Source organism: Cervus elaphus, chromosome 11, assembly GCF_910594005.1.
Source record: "Cervus elaphus chromosome 11, mCerEla1.1, whole genome shotgun sequence".
In the NCBI taxonomy this organism is placed as follows: Eukaryota; Metazoa; Chordata; class Mammalia; order Artiodactyla; family Cervidae; genus Cervus; species Cervus elaphus.
In genome coordinates this window covers 82,960,638-82,975,537 of record NC_057825.1, presented here as the reverse complement: position 1 = coordinate 82,975,537, position 14,900 = coordinate 82,960,638, and positions in this window count along the sequence as shown.

Here is a 14,900-nt window from a genome sequence, read left to right as displayed (position 1 = left end):
CTTAAAATTTGTATAATTGCTAACTTGCCAAAAATGTACACGAATTTCCCACAGTGAAGGAGATGGTTCATTGGATGGGAAAACAGTTATTTAAGATGGGCTTTGGATAGGGAGTTTAGGGTCTGTCTAAGATAAATTCATGGCAGTGGCCTGGAAAGATGCCTTCTTCTCCTTAGGGTATAATTTACTTACATCTGGTTGTGGTCATTTCTCCAAAAGATGATGCTCATAGTCATAGTTTGTTTCCCTTTTAATTTTTATGCAACTATGTGAATTTTCACTGTTCCATAACTATAATTTACATTTCATAGCTTACTTAATGGAGATTATGACCTATCTCACAGTTGCAAACCCCCCCCCCAAACATGGACTGCTTTATTTGGCTCACTGAGTTGGCCAAGTAATCTCAGTGTGAGGGGTAAGTTTATTTGAATTTTTCCCAAACTCAGCTAGATACCATTAACACTGGGTTCCTTTATAAAGAGACCAGCTCGCTGGGATGTGGAAGAGACAGCGGCACATCCCCTTCTGACCTTCTTCCTCCTTCTCAGGCTGGGTGTACTCTCAGAGCAGGGACCCTCTTGGGGACATACAGGCCCTGGGAGAGAATGCTCTTCTGAACTTAATTAGCTAGACCCCAGCTGAAGTTTCTAGATCAAGGGAAGAGCCAGTGGATTGAGTCAGGTCTCAAAAGAATCATCTAACCAAGCACACAGTGACGTACTGCTGCCAGCTTCTGACTCAGCCTCGGTCCTTTATTGAGGTATAAGTTACATACAACCAGATGCAATCATTTCAAGTGCAGTTTGCTGAGTTTAGACAAATGTTTATGCCAGTGTCATTCCTACCACAAGCAAGGTATAAAATATGTGCATCGCTCCGGAAACTTCCCTTGTGTCCCATCCCACTCAATCTCACCTGGCCCAGGGCTAGGGAACCTCAAATCTGCTTCCTGTCACTATAGGTTACTTATTCTTAACAATGAATGAATAAATGAACTCATTCTTTCATCGAGGACATTTTTCAGATTCATCTATAATATTTTGGGGGGATGGGTATATCAATAGTTCATTCCATTTTGTTGCTGTAATATTGCATAGCTTGAATATGCAGGAAATTGTTTATCAATTCACCTGTCTGAAAGTGAAAGTCGCTCCATGGAATTCTCTAGGCCTGAATACTAGAATGGGTTGCCTTTCCCTTCTCCAGGGGATCTTCCCAACCCAGGGATGGAACCCAGGTCTCCTGCATTGCAAGCAGATTCTTTACCAGCTGAGCCACAAGGGAAGCCCAAGAGTACTGGAGTGGGTAGCCTGTCTGGCGTTGTTTGTAATTTGGGGTTATTATGAATGAACCTGATCTGAATATTCATGTAGAAGTCCTTCTAAGGATGTGTTTTTATTTGGAAAGTGAAGTCGCTCAGTCGTGTCTGACTCTTTGTGACCCCATGGACTGCCAGGCTCCTCTGTCCATGGGATTTTCCAGGCAAGAGTACTGGAGTGAGTTGCCATTTCCTTCCCCAGGGAATCTTCCTGACCCAGGGATGGAACCTGGGCCTCCCGAGTTGTAGGCAGACGGTTTACTGTCTGAGCCACCAGAGAAGTTTTATTGGAGGGTGGGGGTAAAAACCTAGAATAGGAATTATTGTGTCACTTGGTAAGTGTCTGTTAGCTTTAAAGGAAACTGCCGTGCTGTTTTTCAGACACTTGCACCATTTTGCATTCCCACTGAAATGTCTGAAAGTTCCAGTTATCTACATCCTCACCAATACTTGGCATTTTAGCTGTTCTAATGGATGTGTGGCAGCATCTCATTGTGGTTTTAGTTATGACTAGTGATTTGAGCAGCAATTCTGTGCTCATTGGGTATCTCCTTCTGTGACTCAATCACTCTGACTAGCTCCATGATACTAAATTCAATAATACCATAGCCAAAAGTATCCTTGTAAGTTGCTAGCAGGTTGTTACTTTTTCTTTCTTGCCTTAATGCTGGCAATACATAATAAATCTGACAGAAGCTGTGATTTCCCTCTTGTCCCAGGGTGAGACCATCCAAGCAGACTTTCAGAAATCCCCTGCATTGAACATTGAGCAGGTAGATTGAGCCTATGGCATTGACACATTGCTGGGAAAAGGGAAATATAAACCATGTGCCCATCCCTCTTCCTCCATTGCTATTCTCTGCTTATAAGAACCACTGTTGATACAAGCTCATGACTACTCCTGATTTCTGTGACCTCTCACAATACAGTCTATGCCACTTATAGTGAAGTCGCTCAGTCGTGTCCGACTCTTTGCGACCCCATGGACTGTAGCCTACCAGACTCCTCCCTCCATGGGATTCTCCAGGCAAGAATACTGGAGTGGGTTGCCATTTCCTTCTACAGGGGATCTTCCCGACTCAGGGATTGAACCCGGGTCTCCTGCACTGCAGGCAGATGCTTTAACCTCTGAGCCACCAGGGAAGCCCAATGCCACTTATAATGTTATTCAATTTTAAATTTTTTTGAATTGTTACCTACTCCATATGCACATGTATTCATTCCCTAAATAAATTAAAATATGCCTCATCTTATCTTTTATGCGTTCTTGCAACCACTTAATATCTTCTGCTTCTATTAGGTCCATACCATTTCTGTCCATTATTGTGCCCATCTCTGCATGAAATGTTCCCTTGGTATCTCTTAATTTTCTTGAAGAGATCGCTAGTCTTTCCCATTCTATCATTTTCTCTATTTCTTTGCACTGATCACTGAGAAAGGCTTTCTTATCTCTCCTTGCTATTCTTTGGAACTCTGCACTCAAATGGGTATATCTTTCCTTTTCTCCTCTGCCTTTAGCTTCTCTTCTTTTCTCAGCTATTTGTAAGGCCTCCTCAGACAACCATTTTGCCTTTTTGCATTTCTTTTTCTTGGTGATGGTCTTGATCACTGCCTCTTGTACAATGTCACGAACCTCCATCCATAGTTCTTCGGACACTCTCTCTACCAGATCTAATCCATTGAATCTATTTGTCACTTCCACTTTGTATAATCATAAGGGATTTGATTTAGGTCATACCTGAATGGTCTAGTAGTTTTCCCTACTTTCTTAAATTTAAGTCTGAATTTGACAATAAGGAGTTTGGCCAGACATCCTAGAATGTGAAGTCAAGTGGGCCTTAGGGAGTATCACTACAAACAAAGCTAGTGGAGGTAATGGAATTCCTGTTGAGCTATTTCAAATCCTAAAAGATGATGCTGTGAAAGTGCTGCACTCAATATGCCAGCAAATTTGGAAAACCCAGCAGTGGCCACAGGACTGGAAAAGGTCAGTTTTCATTCCAATAACAAAGAAAGGCAATGCCAAAGAATGTTCAAACTCCCGCACAGTTGCACTCATCTCACACACTAGCAAAGTAATGCTCAAAATTCCCTAAGCCAGGCTTCAACAGTACATGAACCATGAACTTCCAGATGTTCAAGCTGGATCGGATTTAGAAAAGGCAGAGGAACCAGAGATCAAATTGTCAACATCTGTTGGGTCATTAAAAAAGCAAGAGAGTTCCAGAAAAACATCTACTTCTGTTTATTAACTATGCCAAAGCCTTTGACTGTGTGGATCACAACAAACTGTGGAAAATTCTGAAAGAGATGGGAATACCAAACCACCTGACCTGCCTTCTCCAAAATCTGTATGCAGGTCAAGAACCAACAGTTAGAACCAGACATGGAACAACAGACTGGTTCCAAATTGGGAACGGAGTATGTTAAGGCTGTATAGTGTCACCCTGCTTATTTAATTTATATGCAGAGTACATCATGCAAAATGCCAGGCTGGATGAAGCGCAAGCTGGAATCAAGATTGCTGGGAGAAATATCAATAACCTCAGACATGCAGATGACACCACCCTTATGGCAGAAAGTGAAGAACTAAAGAGCCTCTTGATGAAAGTGAAAAAGTTGGCTTAAAACTCAACATTTAAAAAACTAAGATCAGGGCATCTGGTCCCATCACTTAACGGCAAATAAATGGGGAAACAATGGAAACAGTGAGAAACTTTATTTTCTTGGGATCCAAAATCACTGCAGATGGTGACTGCAGCCATGAAATTTAAAGATGCTTGCTCCTTGGAAGAAAAGCTATGATCAACCTAGACAGCATACTAAAAAGCAGAGACATTACTTTGCCAACAAAGGTCTGTATAGCCAAAATTATGGTTTTTCCAGTAGTCATGTATGGATGTGAGAGTTGGACTGTAAAGAAAGCTGAGCACCGAAGAATTGATGGTTTTGAACTGTGGTGTTGGAGAAGACTCTTGAGAGTCTCTTGAACTGCAAGGAGATCCAACCATTCAATCCTAAAGAAAATCAGTCCTGAATATTCATTGGAAGGACTAATGTTGAAGCTGAAACTCCAATACTTTGGCCACCTAATACAAAGAACTGACTGCTTGGAAAAGTCCCTGACGCTGGGCAAGATTGAAAGCGGAAGGAGAATGGGACAACAGAGGATGAGGTGGTTGGATGGCATCACTGACTGAATGGACATGAGTTTGAGCAAACATCGGGAGTTGGTGATGGACAAGGAGGCTTAGCGTGCTGCAGTCCATGGGGTCGCAAAGATTCAGACACAACTGAAGGACTGAACTGAATTGAACATCTTATCTTGCTTCTGTGTTTCCATGGTAGTGGTTTAGTCGCTAAGGCATGTCAGACTCTTGCAACCCCATGGACTGTAGCCTGCCAGGGTCCTCTGTCCATGGGATTCTCCAGGCAAGAATACTGGAATGGGTTGCCATTTCCTTCTCCTAGGACTCTTCCCAACCTAGGAATCAATCCCAGGTCTCCTGCATTGCTGGCAGATTCTTTACCGACTGAGTTACAAGGGAAGCTCTTGTGTTTCCATGGTGTTCAGTAAATACTTTCAAAAATAAACTAGATTTTCATGGGGCTCCCTGGTGGCTTAGATGGTAAAGAATCTACCTACAGTGCGAGAGACTCAGGTTCAATCCCTGGGTCAGGAAGATCCCCTGGAGATTTTCATTAGAGAGAGTGAGACAGAGAGACAGAGATTGAACTTACTCTAGATTTCATGTGAACCCAAACTTTTTATCCCCAGCACTTTACGAGATTCCTCCCCACCCACTCCCTTCTCTTGTTGACAGTGTAAAACAAACCAGTTAGCCTGGAAATTATCTTAATGAAATAAATCAGCATATTGTTTTGAGTTTTTGCCCCACATGTATTAATTCAAAAAGAACATATGTCTTGGTTCAGTAACAATTTGCAGAAAGCCAGACATCCCATAAAAAAGAATTTGTTGGTTGAGATGTTTATCCCTCCAGCTATCTTTTTCCTTTTTATGACCACAGAGAATATTAGTGTTTCTTTATTTTTCAGAATCATCTGCTCAGGAAGAGTTTTGGCAGTGGCTCCAACAGGAAGTCCCGCTGTGCTAAAGCTGTGGGTCGTTATGAGACCTGGTTGCTTCCCACTCTTCAGTCTGCACATAGGTGTATCAGCTCCCACCCAGACACTGCCGGGAAGAGCATCTTTCAGTTGGAACACTACTTGTGTCTCACGTGAGCCAGACGGGCTGGGCCTAGACACACAGCTCGCCCTCTAAACTGGCCTCTGTCGTTCTGTGGTGCCTACATGATGGGGAGCTGTGGGTACCGGGGGGCCCAGTGTCCTGCTGCTTCACTACCATCATCTGACATTTTGTTGTCTTTGTTTAGTCACTAAGTCATGTCTGACTCTTTATGACCCTATGGACTGCAGCACCCCAGGCTCCTCTGTCCTCCACTATCTCCTAGAGTTTGCTCACATTCATGTCCCTTGAGTTGGTAAGGCAGTTTAACCATCTTGTCCTCTGTCGCCCCCTTCTCCTCTTGCCCTCAATCTTTCCCAACATCAGGGTCTTTTCCAATGAGCTGGCTCTGTGCATCAGGTAGCCAAAGTATTGGAGTTTCAGCTTCAGCATCAGTCCTTCCAGTGAATATTCAGGACTGATTTCTTTCAGGATTGACTGGGTTGATCTCCTTGCTGTACAGGGACTCTCAAGAGTCTTCTCCAGCACTACAGTTCAAAAACATCAATTCTTTGGCCCTCAGCCTGCTTTATGGTCCAACTTTCAACAACCATATGTGACTACTGGAAAAACCGTAGCTTTGACTATATGGACCTTTTGCCAGCAGAGTGATGTCTCTGCTTTTTAATACACTGTCTAGGTTTGTCAGCTTTCCTTCCAAGGAGCAAGTGTTTTTCAATTCCATGGCTGCAGTTATGGTCCGCAGTGATTTCAAAGCCCAAGAGAAATCAAATCTGTCACTGTTTCCACTTTTTCCCCTTCTATTTGCCATGAAGTGATGGGACTGGATGCCATAATCTTCGTTTTTTGAATGTTGAATTTTAAGCCAGCTTTTTCACTCTCCTCTTTCACCTTCATCAAGAGGCTCTTTAGTTCCTCTTCACTTTCTACCATTAGATTGATATCATCTACATATCGAAGATTGTTGCTATTTCCCCTGGCAATATCGATTCCAGCTCATGATTCATCTAGCTCAGCGTTTCTCATGATGTACTCTGCATAGAAGTTAAATGAGCAGAGTGAAAATATACAGCTTTTTTGTACTCCTTTCCCAATTTTGAACAAGTCTGTTGTTATATGTCCGGTTCTAACTGTTACTTCTTGACCTGGATATAGGTTTCTCAGGAGACAGGTAAGGTGGTCTGGTATTCCCGTCTCTTTAAGAATTTTCCAGTTTGTTGTGATCCACACAGTCAAAAGCTTTAGCATAGTCAATGAAGCAGAAGTAGATATTTTTCTGGAATTCCTTTGCTTTCTCTATGATCCAATAAATGCTGGCAATTTGATCTCTGGTTCCTCTGCCTTTTCTAAACCCAGCTTGTACATCTGGAAGTTCTTGGTTCACATACCACTGAAGCCTAGCTTGAAGGATTTTGAGCATAGTGTTACTGTCTGACATAGAGGATGACATTGAGAGGGCCACAAAAATTAGACTTTTTCACAGGAGAACTAAGGCTTTTCAAAGACTAAGCCTCAGTTAACTGATCTTCCATCAACCAATAAAACAATCAATATCCATAATGATCCATAAAGCCTTCAAGATCTTGAAGTGCCTTCTGCATTAAAAAGGAAAAAGTAGGGAATTCCCTGGCAGTCCAGTGATTAGGACTCTGAGCTTTCACTGCTGAGGGTCCAAGTTCAATCCCTGGTCAGGGAACTAAGATCCCACAAATTGTGTGCTGAGACCAAAAAAAAAGGGAAAGAGTAAATAAAAGAATAAATCATAAGAGTTAAATGTTAATATTTTAATATAAATGCTTGAATAATGAAAATCACGTTTGAAACATTTTTAAAAATTGACATCTCCCAATATACTTACATTTATTTTTAACATATATAAAATACATAAATATAATTTCTAATGTATACTTATATAATATAAATTTAATTTAAAATTACATTAATTCTCCAAGAATTACATTAATTCTCCAAGCCAGGCTTCAACAGTACATGAATTGTGAACTTCCAGATGTTCAAGCTGGATTTAGAAAAGGCAAAGAGACCAGAGATCAAATTGCCTACATCGCTGGATCATCGAAAAAGCAAGGGAGTTCCAGAAAAACATCTGCTTCTGCTTTATTGACTACCAAAGCCTTTGACTGTGTGGATCACAACAAACTGTGGAAAATTCTTCAAGAGATGGGAATACCAGACCACCTGACCTGCCTCCTCAGAAATCGGTATGCAGGTCAAGAAGCAATAGTTAGAACTGGACATGGAACAACAGACTGGTTCCAAATTGGGAAAGGAGTTATGTTAAGGCTGTATAGTGTCACCCTGGTTATTTAACTTATATGCAGAGTACATCATGCAAAATACCAGGCTGGATGAAGCACAAGCTGGAATCAAGATTGCTGGGAGAAATATCAATAACCTCAGATATGTAGATGACACTACCCTTATGGCAGAAATTGAAGAAGAACTAAAGAGCCTCTTGATGAAAATAAAAGAGGAGAGTGAAAAAATTGACTTAAAACTTGACATTCAGAAAACTAAGATCATGGCATCTGGTCCCATCACTTCATGGCAAATAGATGGGGAAACAATGGAAATAGTGACAGTGTTGGAAACAGTGACAGGTTTTGGGGCTCCAAAATCACTGCAAATGGTGACTGCAGCCATGAAATTAAAAGACACTTGCTCCTTGGAAGAAAAACTATGACCAACCTAGCCAGCATACTAAAAAGCAGAGACATTACTTTGAACAAAGACCCATCTAATCAAAGCTATAGTTTTTCCAGTAGTCATGTGTGGATGTGAGAGTTGGACTATAAAGAAAGCTGAGTGCCAAAGAATTGATGCTTTTGAACCGTGGTACTGGAGAAGACTCTTGAGCATCTCTTGGACTGCAAGGAGATCCAACCAGTCCATCCTAAAGGAAATCAGTCCTAAATATGCACTGGAAGGACTAATGCTGAAGCTGAAACGTCAATACTTTCGCCATCTGATGTGAAAAACTGACTCCTTGGAAAAGACCCTGATGCTGGGAAAGATAGAAGGTGGGAGGAGAGGGGGACGACAGAGGATGAGATGGCTGAATGACATCACTGACTCAATGGACATGAGTTTGAGCAAGCTCCGGGAGTTGGTGATGGATAGGGAAGCTTAGCGTGCTGCAGTCCATGGAGTCACAGGGTCGGACATGACTAAGAGACTGAACTGAACTGAACTGAACTGAATTATGTAATTAATTAATTATGTAATATATACTCTACTGAAATGTTAAAGCACAGAGCATACAGGACATTTTAAAGGGTAAGAGTACCACCTTTCTTGATTAAAAGAGAAATTCTTAGCAAAGCATAAATAAAGGGATACTTTCTTAACAGGATGAAAGATATTTATCTCAGCACATCGTGCTTTTGAACACAGAATTTAGAAGCATTTGTACAGAATGCTTCTGTACAAATTGTACAACCAAAATAAGGATGACATTATCACTACTATTATTTAATATTCTTTTGGAAGTACTATTTCTAATTAGAAAAGATACTTTAATTACAATACAACACTTGAAATTAATATATTAACAAGAATAATAAATATCATCCTTTATGTAGGTGAATAAACTTCTGTGCATGAGAAATGTGAGAAAATTAAGTTCAAAACTATTTTCAGTAATAAGAGAATTTACTGAGCTAGTGCGGTAAAACATTAATGTGTAGGAAGCAATAGCCATTACCAATACAAATAACAAGCAGATAGAAGATGTAATAAAAGGTAATATCTCATTTACCAGTACCACAGTAAATCAAATATCTAGGAATAAATAAGTTTCATACCTGATACATAAGCAAAGAGTCCGCCTGCAGTGTGGGAGACCTGGATTCAATCCCTGGGTTGGGAAGATCTCCTGGAGAAGGGGCTACCTATCCCCCCACTGCAGTATAATGTCCTGGAGAATTCTATGGACTGTGTAGTTCATGGGGTCACAAAGAGTCGTACATGACTGAGTGACTTTCACTTTCACATAAGCAAAAGTCTAAGCATTCCAAAGGTTTGAATAAATAGAAAGATATAGTGTATTTTGATTAAGGAGGTAGCATCCTAAGAGTCAACAAAGGTTCCTCAGTAAATCTACAAATTTAGTGTAATTCCAATTAAAGCACTAACAAGACTCTTTTTGTGTTCTAAAATTCAAATGGAAAAACAAACAGCAAGCATTTTTGTGCAAATTCTGAAACAGTCAAGGAAAAGCAATCATACCATGCAGATGTGAAAAATGTACTATAAATCTATGATAATTAATGCAGTATTGTGAATGAGTAGGTAAACAGATCAGTGAAACAGAAGTGAAAGGTCATAAATACATCCAAATACACATTCAAATTTAATATGTGATAAAAGTGGTGTGTAAAATGGATCATTCAAAAATGACCGCCGGGCCATCAACAGATGAATGGATTAAGAAACTGGAATACTACTCAGCCATAAAAACGATGCAGTCTTGCATTCGTGACAGCACAGATGGACCTTAAAGTTATTATGCTAAGTGAAACCAGTCAGATGGAGAAAGACAAATACCACATGATCTCACTAATACGTTGAATATTTCAAAACTAATAAACAAATAAAAACAAAATAAATGAACAAGCTGAACAAAAACATGTAGACACAGAGAACAGAGCAATGGTGACCAGAGGGGAAGGGACAGGGGAAAGGAGAGCAAATCGAGTAAAAAGGGTCAACTGCATGGTGATGGATGGAAAATAAACATTGGGTGGTAAGCACGTGGTAGGGTATACAGAAGTAGAAATATTATGTTATTAATCAATGTTACCTCAATTTAAAAAAAAAAAAAGAGTCCCTGGAAGAAAAAGGAGGATGTGAAGATAGACTGTAAAATTAAGCAGCTGGTTTAGATCTAGTTTAAGCAGCAGGAGGCAGCAGCATCTCGAGATCTGCCCTCGCACAGCGGCGTGATGCTCAGAGCCTCTTCAGGGTCCCAGCCGTGTTACACAGAGGCGTACCTTCCGAGTGTGCACGGATGCGTCTGCAGCTACACACTGTAACTCTTCCTGAAGAGTCCACACGCTCTTTAGCTCTGAATACCACAGCTGGGAAAGACACCAACCAGGAAGGAAACCGAGGCTCTGAATTGAAAAGGACAGGTAGAAAAAGAGAGGAAAAGGGAGGGAAAGAATAGCCTAGCAGGGCACACACCCAGGGGACCCTTGTTGATGGACACCCAACTTGAAGATAAAGAGCTGCCTATGCTAGAGAACCATGGAGATCTCATCACGGAGAGATCTGCTATGTCATCCGGCGACATTCATCTCCTTTAGGACATCCATGCCAGGAGCCCAGTGTGACTCCCACCTAATTTTGATTAAGCCAAGTATCTGTTGCTGGGGACACTTCTGCCTGCTGTCCCCAGTTCATAGAGTTCACATAAGAAGGAGGTAAAATGACAAGTGTGGTACAGTTTGCAAACTTTGATAGGAGGTAATCATTCACTTTGGTACTTGTGACGTGCACTCAATTTGCTGTTATCACCTTTTATTTCCAATGGAGCCACAGACTATCAGACCCAGCAAGAATTCAGATACCCTCTCCCAAAGGAAATGAAAGGTAAGAGCCATGGAATAATCAGCATCTTTTGCTGCTGTCCAAATTCAGGTCCTGGAAAGGAGCATTTACCCAGAGAGCCTTCTGCTTCATTTGCCTTGATCTTGGCAGGCAGCGAGGTATCCTGTGGAACTTGATGAAAGACACAAGGCTCAAGCCAGAACAGGGCAGCAGCGAGGGCTTTCCTGGAAGCAGAACGCTCTTCTTCTCTGCTGACACATGTAACTCTTTAGCGGTCTGATAACACACAGAGAGATAGAATCTCAGGTTCCTGTGGGGAGAAATCAGAGCCTGAGAGATGTGTTGTACTGAGCTGTTAGATGCAGGGCTCTTTCTGGAAAAGCCTGATGGGAAAGCAACTGAGCCAAAAATCCACCGTACTTACCCAAGTGCAAGGATGACCAGGGCTGCCTCTAGGATTCTTGTGGCCTTGTTATCTATTTCTAGAGAAAAAGTAGGAAGAGGTCATGCACAAAAAACAAAACGAAACAAAACATGGGGAAAGTGCTGCCTTATCCCTGGAGTTCATTTATTTCCCAGAAATACAGGCTTCTTGGGAAAGGTAGCAGGAGAGAGAAAAAAGTTCTGTGTTCAGACTCAGATTCAAATCCAGACTTTGGCAAGTGACTTAAGCTCTTTGAGCCTTAGTTTCTTTGTTGTAAAATGGTGATAAAAATTCCTACTCTGCAGGATTTTGTTAGGAAGATTAAATAAACGTGCATAAAATAACAAACGTGCAGAAATGGAGAATATTTCTCAGCTTCCCTCCTGGAGGGACAGAGAATCTTCCAGCTCTCTGTATTTTCACTAGATGTTTCCACATTGCTTTTTATCCCTGCATCCCTGTGGCACCACTGATACTGCTCACAGATAAAAATTTGGTTAAGTGCTGGCTGACGATCCTGGTTGTCTAATGACTGTCTCTAGAAACAGGCCCAGCCCTGAGCTCACTGCCCAGAATCCCCCAAAGAAGTGCATGGCAGCACGCAGAGGACTTTTTGTGAGTCCTGGGAGAGGAGCTGTTTTTCCAATCCTTCACATGTTCTATTGCCCCAGCACTGTGCTGCACACACACCAGAGAGTGAATGCCAGTTTTCTTGGTTTCACTGGATCTTAAAAGATAGTTCCAAACCCAAGTGAGATGTTCCTGAATTCACATTATTTTATCTGATGGTGTTTTCCATTTCCTGTTGGGTCCGGAGAGCTTGGCAGAAACCCAAGGAAGGAATCCTACAAACTGCTGGTCCTACAAACTGCTGGTAGAAGATGCTGTGTGAAATGCTTTATAGCCCTTGGCTTGTATCCTCCTCTCACAGGGTCCCTATGCCCATTTTATAGGTGATGAGACACAAGTGCCCCGAGGGTGAATAACCCATGCAGTCTGACAGGGCTATAGGGACTGCCCAAACTGAGAGTCACATCCGGCACTTTCAGGCAATGATGAGAGAAGGAGAATTTTAAGAAAAGTTAAAAATATAATACCTTCAGGCGTTTGTAAGCTTCAGAAGCCTCTGAAAACCAGCAATTGTTGCCTTTACTTGCGTGTTCAAGTAACGTATAGCCCAGGACTCTTTTTGCCTCCTTGCCCTCTTCCCATCTCTGCTCTCCCTCGACCCCTTCCCCCAAGCCCAGAGGAGGACCTTAGGACTTGCCTCAGCTGGGTCTGCCTTAGTGGTGGGCGCCCTTCAGCAGCCACAGGAGCATCAGGCAAGGCAGGGCGGCTGCCAATTTCAATCTTTCTTTGCACAAGGCTCTCTGCCCCTCTCCCCTTCAGGGTGTTTTTGGTTTCTCCCAACAATCAAGTAAGCCCAGTTCCGTGTTACTGGTTCAGTGGTCTCGATACCTAGGGTAAAGAGCCAAGAAGAAAACTGATGCCCGCATTGTGTACACTGTTTTCTGGAAAATTCGGGACTGTCTCCTGCGTGGTTCAGGGCTGCTCACAACTGTCTGTGCTGCAGGGCCGCCTGCGCCGTTAGTGTCAGAGCCTCAGCGTTTGGGTGCAGGATCTGTGTCCACTTTTCATCTTCCTGAGCTGTGGTGCCGCCAAGCAGAAGCCGCACATCTTTGTACCCACAGCCTCTAGAATAAAACCGGCCATATAGCAGGTGCCTCAAGTCCTCTGGAATCGGTATGGAGGGGCAGTTCGTTACACTTGGAATTCTCATAAGCCCACAGGGTTGGGACCAATAGGTATATATCAACAGGTAGGAGCAGACACACCTTGGTCTCACCTGATCCTACTCTGGAGTCCATATCTGCGGACATGCCTTGGCATCTTGCGTACCCGCCCTGCCCTTCCCAGCACTAGGAGGGCCAGGCCCGTGGGTCCCATTGAGGTAAGCCCCCTGGATGCCAAACAGAGCATGGAGTTCCTCTGAGCTCAGCTTGACTTCAATTTCATAAGTTGTAGGGTAAGGGAGTTAGAGAAGGTGAGGTTTGGAAAAAGAACGAGACCGGCACTTTACATGAACAGATCACCTTTAATGAGGTGAGAAGGGGCAGCAGTCGGATTAGTGCACTGCTGCATTAACCCAGGAGAAGAGTAAGTATATACAGGCATTATTGTGGCAATCTACTGTCTTAAGGGGGCCTGTTCTTCTCCAGGGTTGTTTGGAGTAGTTATCTCTTAAATGGCTGGGGTAAGGAATTCTGGAGATCAGCCAGAGGTTGGGACTGGCTGGGAGCATAATCAACCTTAAGGTCCATTTTTTTCCTTCGGGTGAGAGAGTTCTTTGTTTTGCATATAATGGTGGGGAGGGCCTGGAGGGGAGTTTTAACTTCAGGCTATTTTGAGCCGTGTAACTTTCCTTTGTAAGTGATGACGAAATAATTATATTGTCCCAGCAATGGTTAAAAGCCAGGTACTATTCAATGTTTTATATATATCACTTTAATCCTGCAAAGGACAGTGTTCATTTTAGAGCTGCCTTTTAGAATTTTAGTCATTTGAGATTGTCCTCATCATACAAATGAGAAAACTATTGCCCAGAGTGGATAGTTAACTGACCTAATGTCACACAGCAAGAGAATCACAGAAATGTGATTCTTATTCAGACCTGTCTGGTTCCAAAGTCCATTGACTGGCCATATATGGAGGCTGGCATGAGGTCTTTTAAGTTGTTCTTGAGCACCCCTGGGGGCACTGCATGTTCTCACTTCTTTACTGGAAGCCCTGACATCTTCCTTTACTAAGAGACACTGTCCCTCCTATCTACTTGCTCTGCTCCTCTGATGTATTATTACTATTTCTGTTTTAATGGAAGCATCCACCTTCCCTTTTACTCTTGTTAACTAGAAGGCCTGGCCTCCACGCACAGAGGAATGAAGTTTGAGGACAGATTAGGGAAGACTTCCTCTTCCTCCACCGCCAGAAATTCATCCTGTGTCTGAGGCAGACATGTGGGTTACCTGAGGGGTTAGGAAGGACAGCAAGAAAGGATGCTGGACTGGTCCTGTTCTCCCACGGCCCTAACATCTCCAGTGTCACCGTGTGCCCCAGGATGTCAAAGGTCAGGCCTTGTTATGAGTATTAAATGGAACAGCAGGGTGCCCAGCACAGTGCCTGATCACACAGACTGCAATCCCTATGGGTCCCCTCTTTCAGCTTCTTACTATCTCTGTCTCTCTCTGCTGGACCTTCCTGCCATTCTCCCCACAGGCTCCCTTCTCTTCACTGAAGAATTATGTTCTGGCACCCAGTGGACAAACAGCAAGAAGCCGTTTCAAGTTGGGGGAAAGGCAATATGGGCTGGGAAGACAAAG